The sequence below is a fragment of the Gigantopelta aegis genome, chromosome 8, assembly GCF_016097555.1.
Source record: "Gigantopelta aegis isolate Gae_Host chromosome 8, Gae_host_genome, whole genome shotgun sequence".
Classification (NCBI taxonomy): Eukaryota; Metazoa; Mollusca; class Gastropoda; order Neomphalida; family Peltospiridae; genus Gigantopelta; species Gigantopelta aegis.
The window spans coordinates 1962282-1981504 of NC_054706.1; the positions used below are offsets into that span (position 1 = coordinate 1962282).

At 38.2% G+C, this 19223-nt stretch overlaps 1 long non-coding RNA gene across 1 annotated transcript; it reads left to right on the forward strand.

The window, feature by feature from the left end:
- The first annotated feature begins 18 nt into the window (after positions 1-18).
- Positions 19-4821, forward strand: LOC121380190. Its single transcript, XR_005958892.1, has 3 exons — positions 19-60; positions 134-140; positions 2765-4821. It is a non-coding gene; the product is annotated as an uncharacterized LOC121380190 (long non-coding RNA).
- Positions 4822-19223: the final 14402 nt, after the last annotated feature.

The following is a 19223-nucleotide window of genomic DNA, read 5'->3' on the forward strand; positions in this document are numbered from 1 at the left end:
CGTGTGTCTGGGGCTTCCATAAATAACAAGACACTGAACGTATCGTTGTCTGAAGATCAGGTATTACACTCTTACTGTCTACTAAACTAGTCCTTTATTAGTCCCCTGCCGGGCCAGCCGTGACAAAGATCAGTTAACAGGTATTACACTCTTACTGTCTACTAAACTAGTCCTTTATTAGTCCCCTGCCGGGCCAACCGTGACAAAGATCAGTTAACAGGTATTACACTTACTGTCTACTAAACTAGTCCTTTATTAGTCCCCTGCCGGGCCAACCGTGACAAAGATCAGTTAACAGGTATTACACTCTTACTGTCTACTAAACTAGTCCTTTATTAGTCCCCTGCCGGGCCAACCGTGACAAAGATCAGTTAACAGGTATTACACTCTTACTGTCTACTAAACTAGTCCTTTATTAGTCCCCTGCCGGGCCAACCGTGACAAAGATCAGTTAACAGGTATTACACTCTTACTGTCTACTAAACTAGTCCTTTATTAGTCCCCTGCCAGGTCAACCGTGACAAAGATCAGTTAACAGGTATTACACTCTTACTGTCTACTAAACTAGTCCTTTATTAGTCCCCTGCCGGGCCAGCCGTGACAAAGATCAGTTAACAGGTATTACACTCTTACTGTCTACTAAACTAGTCCTTTATTAGTCCCCTGCCGGGCCAGCCGTGACAAAGATCGGTTAACAGGTATTACACTTACTGTCTACTAAACTAGTCCTTTATTAGTCCCCTGCCGGGCCAGCCGTGACAAAGATCAGTTAACAGGTATTACACTCTTACTGTCTACTAAACTAGTCCTTTATTAGTCCCCTGCCGGGCCAGCCGTGACAAAGATCGGTTAACAGGTATTACACTCTTACTGTCTACTAAACTAGTCCTTTATTAGTCCCCTGCCGGGCCAACCGTGACAAAGATCGGTTAACAGGTATTACACTCTTACTGTCTACTAAACTAGTCCGTTATTAGTCCCCTGCCGGGCCAGCCGTGACAAAGATCGGTTAACAGGTATTACACTGACAAAGATCGGTACTGTCTACTAAACTAGTCCTTTATTAGTCCCCTGCCGGGCCAGCCGTGACAAAGATCGGTTAACAGGTATTACACTCTTACTGTCTACTAAACTAGTCCTTTATTAGTCCCCTGCCGGGCCAGCCGTGACAAAGATCGGTTAACGGGCCAGCCGTGACAAAGATCGGTTAACAGGTATTACACTCTTACTGTCTACTAAACTAGTCCTTTATTAGTCCCCTGCCGGGCCAGCCGTGACAAAGATCGGTTAACAGGTATTACACTCTTACTGTCTACTAAACTAGTCCTTTATTAGTCCCCTGCCGGTCCAGCCGTGACAAAGATCGGTTAACAGGTATTACACTCTTACTGTCTACTAAACTAGTCCTTTATTAGTCCCCTGCCGGGCCAGCCGTGACAAAGATCGGTTAACAGGTATTACACTCTTACTGTCTACTAAACTAGTCCTTTATTAGTCCCCTGCCGGGTCAACCGTGACAAAGATCGGTTAACAGGTATTACACTCTTACTGTCTACTAAACTAGTCCTTTATTAGTCCCCTGCCGGGCCAACAGTGACAAAGATCAGTTAACAGGTATTACACTCTTACTGTCTACTAAACTAGTCCTTTATTAGTCCCCTGCCGGGCCAACCGTGACAAAGATCGGTTAACAGGTATTACACTCTTACTGTCTACTAAACTAGTCCTTTATTAGTCCCCTGCCGGGCCAGCCGTGACAAAGATCGGTTAACAGGTATTACACTCTTACTGTCTACTAAACTAGTCCTTTATTAGTCCCCTGCCAGTCCAGCCGTGACAAAGATCGGTTAACAGGTATTACACTCTTACTGTCTACTAAACTAGTCCTTTATTAGTCCCCTGCCGGGCCAGCCGTGACAAAGATCGGTTAACAGGTATTACACTCTTACTGTCTACTAAACTAGTCCTTTATTAGTCCCCTGCCGGGCCAGCCGTGACAAAGATCGGTTAACAGGTATTACACTCTTACTGTCTACTAAACTAGTCCTTTATTAGTCCCCTGCCGGGTGACAAAGATCCGTGACAAAGATTAGTCCCCTGCCGGTTAACAGGTATTACACTCTTACTGTCTACTAAACTAGTCCTTTATTAGTCCCCTGCCGGGCCAACCGTGACAAAGATCGGTTAACAGGTATTACACTCTTACTGTCTACTAAACTAGTCCTTTATTAGTCCCCTGCCGGGCCAACCGTGACAAAGATCAGTTAACAGGTATTACACTCTTACTGTCTACTAAACTAGTCCTTTATTATGTCCGGGCCAACCGTGTCCAGTTAACAGGTATTACACTCTTACTGTCTACTTATAGGTTTCCCTGCCGGGTCCAACCGTGACAAAGATCCGGAGGTTAACAGGTATTACACTCTTACTGTCTACTAAACTAGTCCTTTATTAGTTTAGATGGGGGATGTGTATCCATGGTCCCCTTCCATTGGGCCTTCTCTATCGGGTAGGAGATCAAGCTCTCTCTCTCTCTCTCTCTCTCTCTCTCTCTCTCTCTCTCTCTCTCTCTCTCTCTCTCTCTCTCTCTCTCTCTCTCTCTCTCTCTCTCTGCACTAACGTAATTTATAATTTTGTGTTACTTGGTATGTTACCGGCTGGCTAGAAGTGTTAACTATTTAAGACTGGTTCATCGATGTTTCTCTTTGAAACAATACTTTTTTAATATACCAGTGATTTGATACATTGCTCTTTTTTGCTTTAGTTTCAGGAAAATGCAGAAGATAAAGTTGAATATGTCACGTTTAATACTGTGCCAGGGTCGCTTTTCACCTGTATGGTGGGGGGGGGGGGGGGGGGGGAGGTTATGTTGCAAATACTTTTAAAAATAATAATCATATACCCACTTTTAAAAATGGAGGTAATCCACCTGAGTATAAAACTGCCATTGTTTGCTAAAGTGACTGATGCTAACCCAATGTACATATCCTGTAAAAGATGAGGTCATTGAAACATGTTGGAAAATTATTGAATATGATGTTATTGCTGTCGGCTATGAAAGTAACATCCATACTGTTAATGTGTAATGGTAACGTTTCTCCATGCGGTGGCGTGAAATAGAAGAGAATATGTTAGATAGAGACAACACGAACTCAAATATGGTTACATATGTTCACTGGTGATGACTGACCAGTAGCCATGAAATCAAGTAATGAACTTGAGCCCCGATATAGCGCTCAAGACCAAACACGTCTGTCTGTCTCAGTGATAAACATTTCAATCACTTACGCCCATGACAGGCGTGTTTGGACATTCAGTGGGTGTAAGCCTGTGTCAAGTGATTGATTTCGCCGTACAGAGACTATAGCTGTCGCTCGTCAAGGCCATACGTCTTCATCGTGGCGATTTTGTGGCATCTGTCCTCCCACATCACGCGATCAGCCTGCACATAGTCTTAAAAGACTGAGTCACTGTTTGGTCAAATGCTTTGCGCCACATCACTTTCCCTATCAAAAGCAACTGATCAGTTCCCTATGATGCACATCCAAAGAAAGTTTGTTTGTTTTTGTGGGGGTTTGGATTTGTTTTTGTTTTTTTAACGAGATCACTGGAGCAAATTGATTTGTTATTCATCGGCTAGTGGATGTCAAGCATGTTTGGTAATTTTGACGTATAGTCTTAGAGAGGAAACTCGCTGCCTCTTTTCCATTAGTAGCAAGGATCTTTTATATGCACCATCCCACAGACAGGATAGCACATACCACTATACCACGGCCACTATAACTACATAACCACAGACGAGTACTACTCACCAGACCCGTTTTTATGCTTATTTTCAATTATTTTATACTTTTCTACGTTTGTTTTCCTGGTCAAAATGCCCCTTTTTTTATGAGTCTCAAGTTCAAAGAGTATCGGTTACGCAGAAATAAATCCAGGTAACCCATTTCCTTTTGCATAACCCGTTATATTCTGTAAATTGTGCTCTAAAGTTTGCAAGAACACAAAAATAGCTTTCGCAAAATTAGATTTGCACGAGCAACGCGCTAACAAAACGATCGCTCTCGCAAGTTCCCGAGGCTGATTTCCATGTGCTTAAAGTGGACAGTTGATCAAACATGGCTAATTTCTCACTCAGATAGACTACCTCCATGTTTTATAGGGTTACCTAACAATATTAATACTAACACTACACCCTAAATTTATGAATTGATTGTATATATATATATTTAATAAATAGTTTATTGCCCCAGAAATATGATATGATACAAAGTACATAGTAAACAATCATTACAAAATGTTAATCTAAAAATAATGTACATACTAATCTATAAATAATGTACATACTAATCTATAAATAATGTACATACTAATCTATAAATAATGTACATACTAATCTATAAATAATGTACATACTAATCTATAAAAAATGTACATACTAATCTATAAAAAATGTACATACTAATCTATAAATAATGTACATACTAATCTATAAAAAAGGAGCAGTGACAAAGGTATAAAAAGAAGATTGAAAAGAGAAAAGTAAAAATGATACGATAGATATACTTCCAAACTGATACGATAGATATACTTCCAAACTGTCGTCATACATAAATATATCACTTGTGACGTTCTGGAACTTTTAACCAAGGTTACGATAGATATACTTCCAAACTGTCGTCATACATAAATATATTACTTGTGACGTTCTGGAACCTTTAACCAAGGTTTCCAATTATCGTCGAATTCTGTATGTAAATAGTTTTTGTAATATATGTATTTTTCTATTTGTAACTATCTTTAATAAACATTTTGATACCAGTTTCATTTTGTGTACTCTTTTGTAATTTTTATTTGTATATGTAATATTTTACGTTAACAATTAACCAATTTACAAATTTATAATTCCAAATAAAACGGTTTCCTATTCCACTGGATATAATCACCGTTTTTGCAGTAACCATTCTTATATACTACTCCAGACTTCAACGACTTTAGGACAGTCATAAAATAGATGCTGCAGTGTTTCTGGTTCATGTGAACAAAAGTTTAAAAAAGGTATTTGTTGGTATAATTCTGTGTAAAATCTGGTACTGAAACCACAACAGTGTTGGGTTTTTCAAAGAGCAAAATAGTAAACTATAATATTTTGCCCTTCCACTGAATATTTATTTTGTGATGATGAAAGAAGGGAATGACGTGATTTTGTAAAGACGTTATTCCGGTAATAAATGGCATTCATTCTGTCACGGCAAACATGGAGTGCTGTTCGGTGATGATAATTGATCCCTCCCCACATCATGACACTCCCTCCACCCCATCGATCCGTCCGAACAAGGCAGTCATTGTGGTAACGTTCTCCACGCCTACGCCATACCCGCAACCGACCATCAGCATTCCTTAAATGGAAACGGGATTCGTCAGAGAATAGCACACTATGCCAACGTTGTAATCTTCAATGACGATACCTTCCTGCCAAACGTCGGCACTCATTTCGATGCCGATCAGTCAGGGTAAGTCCAACATATGGTTGTTGAGCACACAGCTCAGCAGAGCGAAGACGGTGACGCACAGTGTCTGCGCTGATAACCCCTCGTCGACTTTGAACAGTTGGTGCAGTCCTGGCAGCTGGCAGCGTTCGACCACGAATATGGGGGTGAACAATATGGCGATCTTGTTGTGGTGTTCTAACACGTCGTTGGCCTGGACGTGGACGGTCCCTGTTGGTTCCTGTCTGCTGGTATCTCCTGTGGAGTCTAGTGATTGTTGAATGGTGGCACCCAAACCGCCGTGCGATGACTCTACTCGAATTGCCAACTTGAAGCATGCCTAAGGCACGTTCATTTCCTCAGCTGTCAACCTTACCATAACTAACGTTGCCTCAAAGACTACTTCGTAAATGAAAGTGGCTTTTCAGAGACCATCTTTTATAGCCCCAATCAGCATGATTTACGTTTTTCATGCTATGCATGCAATATGTTGTGTTTTGATGTTGTGTTTCATGGAGTGTTCAGGCAATCGTTTTCGTAAGTTATTCGTCGTCATGCATGGTCTATAAAGTAGTACGGTACTTATTCATTGAAGTTTGTAATGCTGATATATGCCCCATTCACATTTGTTATCATCAAGTGCCTTTTCAATGCTGTTCGGTATATAATCCCGTCAAATTTGTTTTTGTTTTTTTGTTGTTGGTTTTTTTGTTGGGGTTTTTTTTTTTTGATTTTTTTTTTTTTTTTTTTTTTTGGGGGGGGGGGTAATTATTGTTTAGAGTAAGTTTACCCCGAGTTATGGAAACTATTTTTTATAAATTTTAACTACCCGCATCAGACATCACTATTAACACTATTATGAAACTCGAGACATGCTTTATGTTCCTGGCTGAATGCACGTGTCAAGCAGCACGCAAGACCGATCTTAGAATACAGAGAAACCGCAATTTCCATTACATACATATTATACGCGCGCGCGCACACGCACACACACACACACACACACATACGCACATTTTGGCCTAGCCCGAGTACTCTGACTGTAAGAGAGCTAGACGGACATTTGGACATAAACACGCAGTCAGAGACCAACCTATGTCTTTTTTTGGCAATTCCTGACTACCAAACGGTAGGCAAGGAGTCCCGCTCTAATACCACAACAATCCTATGTTTGACGTTAAATACCTTTACATCAATCATTTTCGAGTTAAGTGATACCAAAAAATCCACATATTAATCACTAATACACATACTACAGAAAGAAACCCGACAGCACCCACATTCAGCTACGCTTCGTGACACTCCGTCGCAACAATTACAAAGCTCGGCGATCTATTTCGAGACTGGGCGATTCCGCCTTGTGCAGCAGTTACAGGGGTCGTCTCATAAGAGGAGGCAGTACGTAGCACATACTTTTGCCGTATCCTGTCGATAACACCCCAAATGTATCCTTCAAATTCAAAATGGAATCAATAATGTGTAATTGTTTTGGTTTAATGACGTAATGAAATCCAAATTCATCCAAAACGGCATTAGCCAACTCTTCCATGTTGTAACTTCGCTTGATATGAGACGGCCCCTGTAACTGCTGCACAAGGCGGTATCGCCCAGTGCGCGATCACGTGGTCTACGTCTCGAAATAGATCGCCGAGCTTTGCAATTGTTGCGACGGAGTGTCACGAAGCGTAGCTGAATGTGGGTGCTGTCGGGTTTCTTTCTGTAGTAAGTGTATTAGTGATTAATATGTGGATTGTTTTGTATCACTTAACTCGAAAATGATTGATGTAAAGGTATTTGACGTCAAACATAGGATTGTTGTGGTATTAGAGCGGGACTCGTTGCCTACCGTTTGGTAGTCAGGAATTGCCAAAAAAAGACAGGTTGGTCTCTGACTGTAATGAGAGCGTGTTTATGTCCAAATGTCCGTCTAGCTCTCTTACAGTCAGAGTACTCGGGCTAATTTTGGCCAAGTAATTATTTTGTACAATACACTGGTGACGAATCTCTTTTATATTATTAACGCCACCAAATTACGTAAATGTCACGCGCTTACCCTCCCCAACTCCCTCCATACCCACCCACCCTCACCATTACAAAACCCTAGCTCTACGTCAGCAGACCCGCGCACAGACGTAGATTTTATGTGCACTTAGTCTTATGTATGACTGCAATCAGAATTGTGTTTTACTTCCACGAGTTGTCGCCCTTATTAACGGAACCAGTTAAACGTTTTGTTGTTTTAATATTCAAAGCGTTCTCAAATTTTATAAAAGCTGGTTTAAGTGCCTTAAACTTTGTTTAAACAGTAAATATTTAATTCAGAAAAAATGTTTTAAAGGTACAATTAGCATGCTGAATAAAACGTTTTTAAATATAGTTATTTATTATTTATGAATATCGAAGCTCACGCAAATTAGCAAAACCATCGACATGTATTGCTGAGAGGATATATAAAAGCATAGGGTTAAAACCACTTTCGTGTTGATGTAATTTGGATGGGTATAAAGCTTCTCATTCTATATTCTCGAGGAGGTCACTATGTAAACGATAGAGGCCTGAAAATGTTAAAGAAATGGATAATACTAAACGAGTTTCCGCGCGAGACTCTTACAATTACGAGTGTGCTAATCGTACATCACTAGTAAAAGCGATGTACCATTACACACAGTCGAATCCGAAGGTCGGCGACAGTTACTTTTCGTAACCTTCTTTTGGCTTCGTACGCAATAAATATAATATATCTCACCATAACTTCACTTGAAATCCATATTTCGTAAAAGGTGCAATTTTTTAATCACAAGATTTTCTTCAAACACATTCAGGTGCATTAGTATTGTTAAAAAAAAACGAAATCAATACTCTCACTTTTACGTTAATGTTACGGGTTTACACCACCCTCACACTTACATTACGTTAATGTTACGGGTTTACACCTCGCTCTTACATTACGTTAATGTTACAGGTTTACAACACCCCTCACTCTTACATTACGTTAATGTTACGGGTTTACACCACCCCTCACACTTACATTACGTTAATGTTACGGGTTTACACCACCCCTCACTCTTACATTACGTTAATGTTACGGGTTTATACAACCCCTCTTACATTACATTAATGTTACAGGTTTATACAACCCCTCACTCTTACATTACGTTAATGTTACAGGTTTATACAACCCCTCACTCTTACATTACGTTTATGTTACGGGTTTTACACCATCCTTGACACTTGCATCAAATAAACAATAACATCCGCAAATCTAAAATTTCCATATGGTAATTTTCATTGTAAACTGAATCGTTTTTTTCTGCGGAATTAACTGTATATCTAACTGTAGGCCCCTGAATCGTCAACTTCGCCTGTTCCAATTGCTAATGACGTCACCTTTAATGACGCCATTAGCTTTCCGGGTGTTATTGTCTATTTGATCCCGGAAAAATAATGTAATTAACCAATCACAATACAGAACACACTCGCCGTCAGTTTACAATTAGGATATAACCACATGGAGATTTTAGATTTGCGGGTGTTATTTAAGAATTGAACGTGAAATTTTTTGAGTTTCATGCTAGTATGAAACGCAAAACCGCTTTACACACTGTATGAATGGCGTAGCGCGTTAGCGCGAAGCCATTCATACTAAAGTCTGTAAAGCGGTTTTGCGTTTCATACTAGCATGAAACTCAAAAATATTCACGTTCAATTCTTATAATTCCAAACACATAACCATGTCATTAATGTAAACCTCTTTAAAATAAAAAGTGAACTCTATTTTCCAACTATTTACTATTTTATTAACACGAAATTCATACTCAACATTAGCGAATCCCTATGGTGGTTTCGGCTTTTTCCGTCAATAGCCGAATGAGAGAATGACAATGTTACAATCATTAATACAATTCATATTAATTTTTTGCATTAAATATCAATACCAACTAGAAACATTTTGAATTCACTAGAAACATATAACGTAAGTAATTTTAATAACTTTTAACCTGTAATAAAAATGTCTGAAGCGATCTATTTTGTATGGTATAATTTATTTGAAGCGGTTGGTGTATGAATATTTAACTACGAACTGTGGATGGGCGCCATTTTTTGATTACTGTCCAGATTTACCAATTACGACGTTGAAATTACAGTTATAAAATGTTTGAGTGCGTGAAAATTCCATGTGTTGATAGATTTGACATGGAGAAAGAGGTTTCAATGTTTCCGGAAATGGATGAAACAGGTGTGTCGCGAGTTTCTGTGTTTACTGGCCTTGTAATTGTGGAAGTGGCAACACAGGATGGTTTTGGCATGTGTGACTTCAAGTGGTGCGACACAAGTATTCGTGACATTTGACAGTGCCATGCTGATGTTTCGAATTGAAGCTTCGTTCCTGTGTCCCGACATGTACATGATATACCTAGTTTCAAAACCCCGAGTCGTTTAAAGATTGGATCGCAGTGGCTATGTGTTGTGTACGTCATACTACAATGCCGTTGAATGCGCGTTACTGCTAATGGTTGGCATGAACTGACTGAATTTTGTTTTTGAAATCGCTTTTGTAAAAGACCAAATTCCATTGGAATTATACACTTTTTTTGGATCGACAAAATAGATTTTTAGCTGTGGGATTTTGAATTCACTATAAACATGTAACGTAAGTAATTTCAATAACTTTTAACCTTTAATAAAAATGTCTGAAGCGACCTTTTTTGTATGGTATAATTTTTATGTGAAGATTTTTTAGATCTTTACAAGTTTGACAGCAGACGATTACTGTTTGATGTCTAAAAATAGAATCTCAAGGAAATTCCTCGGGCATTCCTTTGTTGACATAATTCATAAAGTAGTTCTGGCTATATAGCCAAAAATAGTGCTAAACTGAGATTCATGGTGCTATGAATGCCAGTTTTTATCATCACGTGATACGAATTTGACCAATCCAAGGGTTTATAATAAAGGGATTTTTAGAGATTGGAATTATTGTCTATTTGATCCCGCAAATTTAATTTTTGACCGTTAGACAATAACACCCGCAAATCTAAAAACTCAATATGATTATGTCCATTGTAAACTGAATCGTTTTTCTTCGGAACTAACTATATTTGGTATTTCTTGAAAACAATACCTGGGGCCCTATTTTCGAAGCCCTTAGCGCTACGAAATCGTAAAACCGTCGTAGGTTGTGACGTCACTACAGCGCACGCCATAGTGACGTCATAGCTTACGATGATTTCACGATTTCGTAGGCTAAGATAGCTTCGAAAATATGGGCCCTGGCTACAATCTAACTCTGTAGACCCTTGAATCGTCAACTTCGCCTATTCCAATTGCTAATGACGTCACTTTCTAATGACGTCATTAGCTTTCCGGGTGTTATTTTCATTTGATCCCGGAAAAAGAATGTAATTAACCAATCGCAATACAGAACACACTCAGTTTTAGTATTATTATTAGCAAATATGATTCAAATTTAATTATAATTAGTGTCTGTTATTTCTTTTACGTCTCATCTGGGTATGAAACAAAAATCATCCGCCAACTTACCCCGATGAACCACAGGCACTTTCAAAACACAGATTAGTAAAATTCAAAATGTGGTGTATATCGGTAAATTTGATATATTTCCGCAATATTTTGCTTATGCTCTCTTCAAAGATGACAAATTTATTTCCACTTAACGTGTATTTACATACACCAAAAATTTCGATCCCTACTATGGCTTAAGTAACATTTTACTTCCACGCGTTGTTGCCCTTAAAAACGGTTCTTGTTCAACGTTTTGACGCTTGAACATTCACAGTGTTTTCAAATTAAATTTAAACAGTTAATATTTAATTCAGAAAACAATTCACAGTTATAGTTATCATGTTGGATATAAAGATTTTAAAGATAGTTATTTATTATAAATAATAAATTTATGGATATTGAAGCTCACGCAAATTTGAAAAAACCATTCAAGTGTATTGCCACGAAGATACATAAAAGCGTGGTATAATAACTGTTGTTGATGTGCAATGAAGTAATACTCATTTGCTTTCTCGAGAAGGTTGCTAAAACGATAGCAGCCTGTAAATGTCAAAAAGAAATAAGAGGGCCTGTTCTGTTTTTGCGACTGAAATTTCTTATGGGATCAATTTTACTTACATGAGTTGTCGCCCTTGAAAACGGAACTTAAACGTTTTGACGCTTGAACATTCAAAACGTTTTCAAATTTTAAAAAGCTGATTCATTTTATAAGTCTTCAAGTATACTTTGTTTAAACAGTCAATATTTAATTCAGAAGATTTTTAAAAGTTACAATTATCATGATGGATATAAAAAAATTAAAGATAGTTATTTATTATTTGTGAATATCGAAGCTCACGCAAATTTGCTAAACCATTTACGTGTATTGCTGCGATGATATATAAAAGCGTGGTAAAAAAAAACTTATAGTTGATGTAAATTGAGATAATTAAAACTCATTTTCCTTCTCGAGAAGGTCGCTGTGGTGGCCTGTAATTGTTTTAAAAAAGGAACCGTTATTTTTAATTATTTTATCGACATGTCGTGGTACATTTGTGACTAATGGAGCTTTTTTTTTTGCGACTAAAATTACGTATTATAGTTAGGTCCAATTAGGCCAAATAAAAAAGAAGAAGATTTGGTGATCGTCCTTTTGTCAGTTTTGATCACACAAATCAGGGTAGGGGAGGGTTTTTTTTTTTTTTTTCTGTGAAAAACTTTATAAAACCCTGGAGACCATTTTGTTTGCGGGAGTAGCAGCCAACAGCGCATGCGCCTGGATGTTGTAGTTCCTTCACTGGCCGCCAGATGGACCTGGTGATAGTTTAACCCGTTACGATGCTTACGAAAGTTGAATTGCTGCTATATCGACGCATTTTTAACAAAAAATAATAATAATAAATTCAGGGGCGGGCGCATTTTTCAGTTACGGGCGGGGAGGATCACCAACTTTTTTTCTTCTTTTTTTTTTTTGGGGGGGGGGGGGGCTTATCAAGAAAATCGCTTATTTATCGATGTACAAGCATTTCTTTAGGATTATATCAAACATACTTTTCTAACCTAATTGCGGGGTGTTGAATCCCCCCCAAAAAATATGTAGGGCATCTGAGAAAGTTCGTTTGGGGTGTCAAAATGATAAAAACAAAATAGTAATATTCGTAATTAGGATTGTGTTGAAAATACATTGTTTTCATGTATAATAGAGTGACACAGACCATGTATTTATGTGCCATCATTTCTTAAGTTTATGATTGTATCCAACATACTTTTCTAAACATATTTAAATATGCTGAATACAAAAACGTGTTGAAAAATAATGCTTACATGTAGTCAAACTAACACGCTTTTATACTTAGATATAACGTATTTTTGACACAATAATAATTTTGTAGACGCTCATATTATAGGATGTATGACAAAATGTCAACGGTCTAAATGTCAATGGTCAAAATGTCAACTATCAAAGTAGTAACCAGGTCAACATGTCAACTTTTAGGTTATACATTAAAAAAATCTTCATTTTTTTTTTTTGAATCAACAGAAATTTTGGTAGAATGATGTTACGAATGTATCTATAGGCCTATTTTTAATATGTATTTTAAATAGTTAAAACAAAAATATGTATGCCTAAATCTACAATCTAGTTTTTAAAAGACTTTATATCTGTGCCTACCATGCAAGTGCGGATCTAAAATTTTAGCGGGGGTGGGATGGGGTAATATCAATGTAATGGGGATAATTTGGTTAATATAACTTTGGATTTGTAGGTGATAAAAAATACTGATGCCATGACGCTAAAATCAGAGGATTTTTTTTTCCCCCCCATATGGGCGTGGAGGGGCCAGGGTCTGCCTAGCCCACTTATGTTTCGAGGCCTGGTTTATATCCAATGTTCTAAACTGGATCAGCAAAATTATGAAATCATGCCAAACATGGCAATGAGATGACAAAGATTTGCCTCCAACATAATTGGCATTCACTTGGTCTATTATTATTATTCCTAAAGATGCTATTTGTCAGCATCCAACCACTAAAATCAGTATCTTAAACAATAGCATTCAGAGATTTACCGTATAAATGGATCCGAACGGTTGGAAATATACCCATACGGTCCTTACCGTACTTGTTGATGCACAATTTAAGATTTAATATGAGCTATGAAATTATTATATCAAACTAATACCTAGAATAGGAGGTTCACACATCGCTAAGAATTAAAGTTATCTAACATCACAGGAAAGGTCCCAGTATATATGTGAAATATGGATATACTGATATATTTGACCCTGTAGCTGCTGATCAGATATTGGCAGGAAAACAATAAACAAAAGAAATGAGAGCTCATACGCTAACATCTCAAGTAGGCCCTACTCCAACGTTTAATATTTTTGCAATTACAGATTTTTATATAAAAGAAATACTGAATAAAATAAATACTCATATGACAACGATATATGTCCTTATTGCTGTTGTCCAAGATAATTTCACAAGTTACTTTAATATTAACCAGAATACTGATTTTATATTTTGATGAATGGTTTTGGTTTTTACAAGGGAAGTAACTGATGATCACTGGGATCAGTATCTCTACTCATATTGGTACACGTTGCCATGGTTTCATGGATACATCTGTATGATCACATGAACTAGTCGATGGTGCACTGTCTATCATGCAGATGTTCATTAGTTGTTACATGAAATCCTTTGCAAATGTTTATATGGTAATGTTATGGTCAAAAGACCCAAAGCACAAAATTCACAGCATATAAAGCTGGCCAGGAAGTGAATACTTTGCTGATTATAAAGAATGACTTGCTACCAATACCAATACCCATTGTTTGAACAAACTCAAGATCCAAACGTACCTGAGAAACACAAAGGGAACAAAATGTTTGAGAAATATGCTGATATGTTGTATTTGATCGCTACAAGTCGCTGTTAACCAAACTAAATGCACAAATTAGAAATATACAAACCCGTAAGAAGAATGCCAATGTCTCATACTGAACAGAAAGCAATGTTAAACTAACTAATTTTCTCTTTTAAACCCTTGTTAAAGACTGCATTGGATGCACAATGGGTGGATGTATGGTTGGTTTCACCGAGGACGATGCTGTGTAGAGTGGTAACACTGATATAGATGTTGAACAATAAACACCAACGATGATGAATCGGATACCAGAATAGTAGTTCATGCAATTCACTGTTCAAAACTATCTGACTAAATATTGTTGTACATATTAGTAAGACATTGATGTCCTGTTGGTTTTTGCTTTTCCTCATGTCAACTATCAATTAAACAATTGGACAAATTTTAGGAAACCATTCCTATAAGTATAATATTGAAAACACACCAGTACCAGTGCAGAATGTTGCCTGTATATTTATATCGTACGTAAACAAATATCTGTTGGCGTAGCTAGGTTTTATATTGGGGAGGGGGGCAATCACATTGTCTATGTTAAAGTTTGTTTTGTTTAACGAAACCACTAAAGCACATTGCTTTATTAATCATCGGCTATTGGATGCCAAACATATGGTAAATTATGACTCGTAGTCATCAGAGGATACCCGCTTCATTTTTCATTAGCAGCAAGGGATCTTCTATATGCACTTTCCAAACAGACAGGAAAGCACATACCACGGCCTTTGATCAGTTGTGGTGCACAGATGGGAACGAAAAAAAAACCCATTCAGTTGAATGGATCCACCGATGTGGTTCAATCCTTTGAGGCAAGCACCTCAGGCGAGCACTCGACCCACTGAGCTAAATCTCGCCACACATTGTCTGTGATAGTCATGGAATAAGCTCCCGTGGGAATTTGGTGATAAAAGCAAATCACCTGGTCAGATGATATCTTAGGTGTATTGTATATTGCAAAAAAAAAAAACCTTTAATGGCACTCTAAAAAATTTTTTAAGGTGGCTGCTATGGCCGCCATTTTTAATATTTAATTAGGCGACAGAAATATTCCATCAAAGTGTGAATTTAATTAAATAAACAGTGGAAAATATGTAATATTCTTTTGAGGTCGGGGAATCCATTTCTGTCATGTTTATAAAGCTACCATGAACCAGTTTAGATATTTTTTATAACCCCCTACCCCCCCCCCCCCCCCCCCCCCCCCCCGCCAGCTCTAATAAAGATTTTATAATCTGTTGTACCTTACATGTATGTTAGGATTTTTCAAAAACCTACCCGTTGTGGAAAGAGAACAATCCATGTCACAGCAATGGCGATATATCCATAAATTGAATGAGGAGACAAGTGACGCACTTAAAAATAGATGGGTCTGCTCGCAGTCGTGCCATTTCTGCACTTCCTAGCGGTATACGTCAATTAATGCACTGCCCCAAGTCAGCAGCTCATACCCAGAGTCGAGTGTATGCATCATTCAAGTGAGACAAAGCTAGAAGATAGTCTTTCTGATTATTATCTGGCTAGTAGTAAATCTCTTGTGAGAAATATGTTACACGGAGAATGCAAACTAGCTGTAGAACACGAACAAACGTATGTGAGTGACACTTTAGTAGCACCCATTACAATTAGTATTCTTACATGGGCTGGCTACTAGTCACTGATCAACAAGCCATCGAAGTCTATCACATGTGTTGGAACGCCACCATGCCACCATTGATAGCAGCCCCAGTCCATGAACGGTCAACTTTACTAACAATTCTCATGCAGGCCTAAGGGATTGTAAAATTGTGGGACAGACAGAAAAACTGATATATCTTGATATGGGACTTTATAAGCCTGCTAAGCAGCTTCAAATGGCCCGAAAAGATCTGAATCATGTGATACTTCGTCCAGGTGAACTTCATATTGTTATGGCGTAGCTTCCCACAATTGGATCTTACACAGAACAAAGTGGAATTGATTGAAGCTGACCTACTAGTATATGGACCTTCCACAGTGAGGGACATACTTGATGGCATCCAGGTTGTTCGAGGACAAACAGCTGGTATGACCACACTTCAGTCTTTATGTTGTACCAAGAAGTATTTTATGAACAGAATCAAGTGGTAAAGGTCAGTCTTGAAACTTCAACACAAGAATTAGATGATGCATTCAGAACAAGATCACCAGAAGGAATACAATTAGCGTATGCAAACTTGCTACACGTTTTCCAGTCCCAGCATGTCATAGAAGAAATCAAGAAGTTTGACAGGTCAAAATGTGACAACCCTCTTTTCTGCATAATCACACAATACATATAAATGGTAATGGAAATGCTGATGTTCGAACTGGTGATTGGAAGCTGCACTTAACAGCTCTCGTGACCGTCACAAAATATTTCTTTGCGCATGACCATCTGAACTACTCCCGAATGACGGATCTTTAGACAATGCAGTAAGAAATGGAGGATCTGTAGTGTATGTGAGATTCGAAGACGGCTATTCAGAAGAGATATCAGCCCCCACTGGAGAACTCTCAAACAAATTTCAGAGCTGAACAGTGTGCCATCTTAAAAGCTGGAACGTTTTTGGTGGATAGAAATATATACAATAGAAGCATTGTCTTCCTTTGTGACTACAAATCAGTCTTGCAAACCCTCCAAGAAGAGGCACGAGGAAACACCGAAAGGGAAATGCAAGACATGCTTAACAGCCTGAACACCAAGAAGACTACACTACAATGGATTCCTGCTCACTGTGGCATTATCGGAAATGAGAAAGCCGACTAATTAGCAAAAGAAGGCAGTCAAAAGCCACAGTATCTACATCAGATGTCCTATGATGAAACTAAAACATTCATCAAAAGAACATATGGAAACATTTGGAAATCCAGAACAGGTAGTACATACCCATCGGACCCAATGTGGCACCTGGAAAGAAAACAGCAAGTCCAAATTTTCAGACTCTGGACTGGACATTGTAGACTAAAGGCTCACCTCCATCGCTTAAGGCTCGAACATACAGGAGAATGTCCCGGCAATAGTGGATCTCGGACATCAGAACACGTTCCTCAAAGCTGCCCTCTCCTCCAAAACATAAGGCCAGAAGAAAAGAGCATAAAAGAAAAGCTATGGGGCAGCCCTGGTGAGCTCCAACTGACGATCCAGTTAATTGATGCAGCACATCTCAGGGTTTAGTGAGCATATGAAACCGAACGAGACGAAGAAATATGAATTTATATGTGTTGCTCATTATCTATTTAAAATCGCGGCTATGGGGTGACCTGAACAAGTCGTCAAAGTGCCATCAAAGATTTCCCTGCTATTTAGATGATTATTCAAAGATTAGACCAGGTCGTTTGCTTTCATCATTAAATTCCCCCCAAAATGCACTAGCTCCCTGACTATAAGCCATGTTATGTGACAACAGTAAAATATATAACATGCTTGAAGATACCACATGTTCTTAATTTGTTACTTTTTCCTGTTGTTGGTTTGTGTTAATTATGTCTGATCCCCAGATTTCAGAGGAATGGGTCGTAAATGTTACAGGCAGTACTAAACCAAATAACATCTGGCTGGGTCAAAGTTCGAGGTAACTTTTGATAGAGCAACTAATAGCACAAGTCCTGCCATTGGTGATAAATGTGACAACAGTGACTGTTGTGACAAAATGTGTTGGCACCTGGCCAGTAAATTTCTGTTATTTAATTTAACTTTGAACTACTAAAAATAGCATAATTTTTGTGCGAACTAGGGTAGTCATAGACGTTACCCGTTATCTCTGAAATGAGCAGCTCAACCCCAATTTTTTTCTGATTTACTTTACAAGAGTGAGGGGTGGTAGTATTTACATCCATGGTGTATATTGATCGATACGTTCCATGTTAGAGTTTTAGCCACATGTTACTACTGTCGTCTATGGGATTTGATTGGTGGTATATACCCTACAAGAAGTTTGTTTTGTTTAACAACACCACTGGAGCACATTGATTAATCATCAGCTATTGGATGTCAAACATTTGGTAATTCGGACTCTTAGTCATCAGAGGAAACCCGCTACATTTTCCAAATGCAGCAAGGGATCTTTTATATGCACTTTCCCACAGACAGGAAAGCACATACCACGGCCTTTGTCCACTTGTGGCGCACTGGTTGGAACGAGAAAAAAACAATCAGCTGAATGGATCCACAGAGATTTACCCTACAATATCCTTTGAGCAGTTACTTTCAATGTTAATGTTTATTTCGTAACACAGTTGTTAAAATAAAAGTTATTTTTATTAAATATTTTATAAACGTGGGTTTAGGATTGTTGTTCGGTTTATTTTGTTCGGGGGGAGGGGTTGGGGATTTTTTTTCTTTTTAAAAAGTATTTATTATTTAAAATATTTTAACACTAGTGAAGTACTGAAGAGACGAAAAGTTGGGGGGGGGTGCCCGTTTGGTTTTGGGTTATGGTGTGGGGGGGGGGGGTTGTTGATTTTCGTTTTGTTCTTTTGTTGGATGATTTCGATTTATTATTATTGTTTTGGGTTTTTGTTTTTTTGGTGGGGGCGGTCTTCTTCCCAACTGTTAATTATATAACATATATATGTGTGCAGTAAATTGTGCAGTGGGGAGGGGAGTCTGTACTGTGGCGATCAAAGTTTTTAAGGGGGTCGAGGCAATTTACCCTTGAAAATATAATAAAAAAAAAAAATTAACATTTGTGGCAGGGTGGGGTGGGGTGTGTGGAGGGGACAGAATGACCAAATAGTTTTTTTTATGTGCCCAGGATGAAAAAAGTTTATTTGTTTAATGATACCACTGGAGCACATCGATTTATTAATCA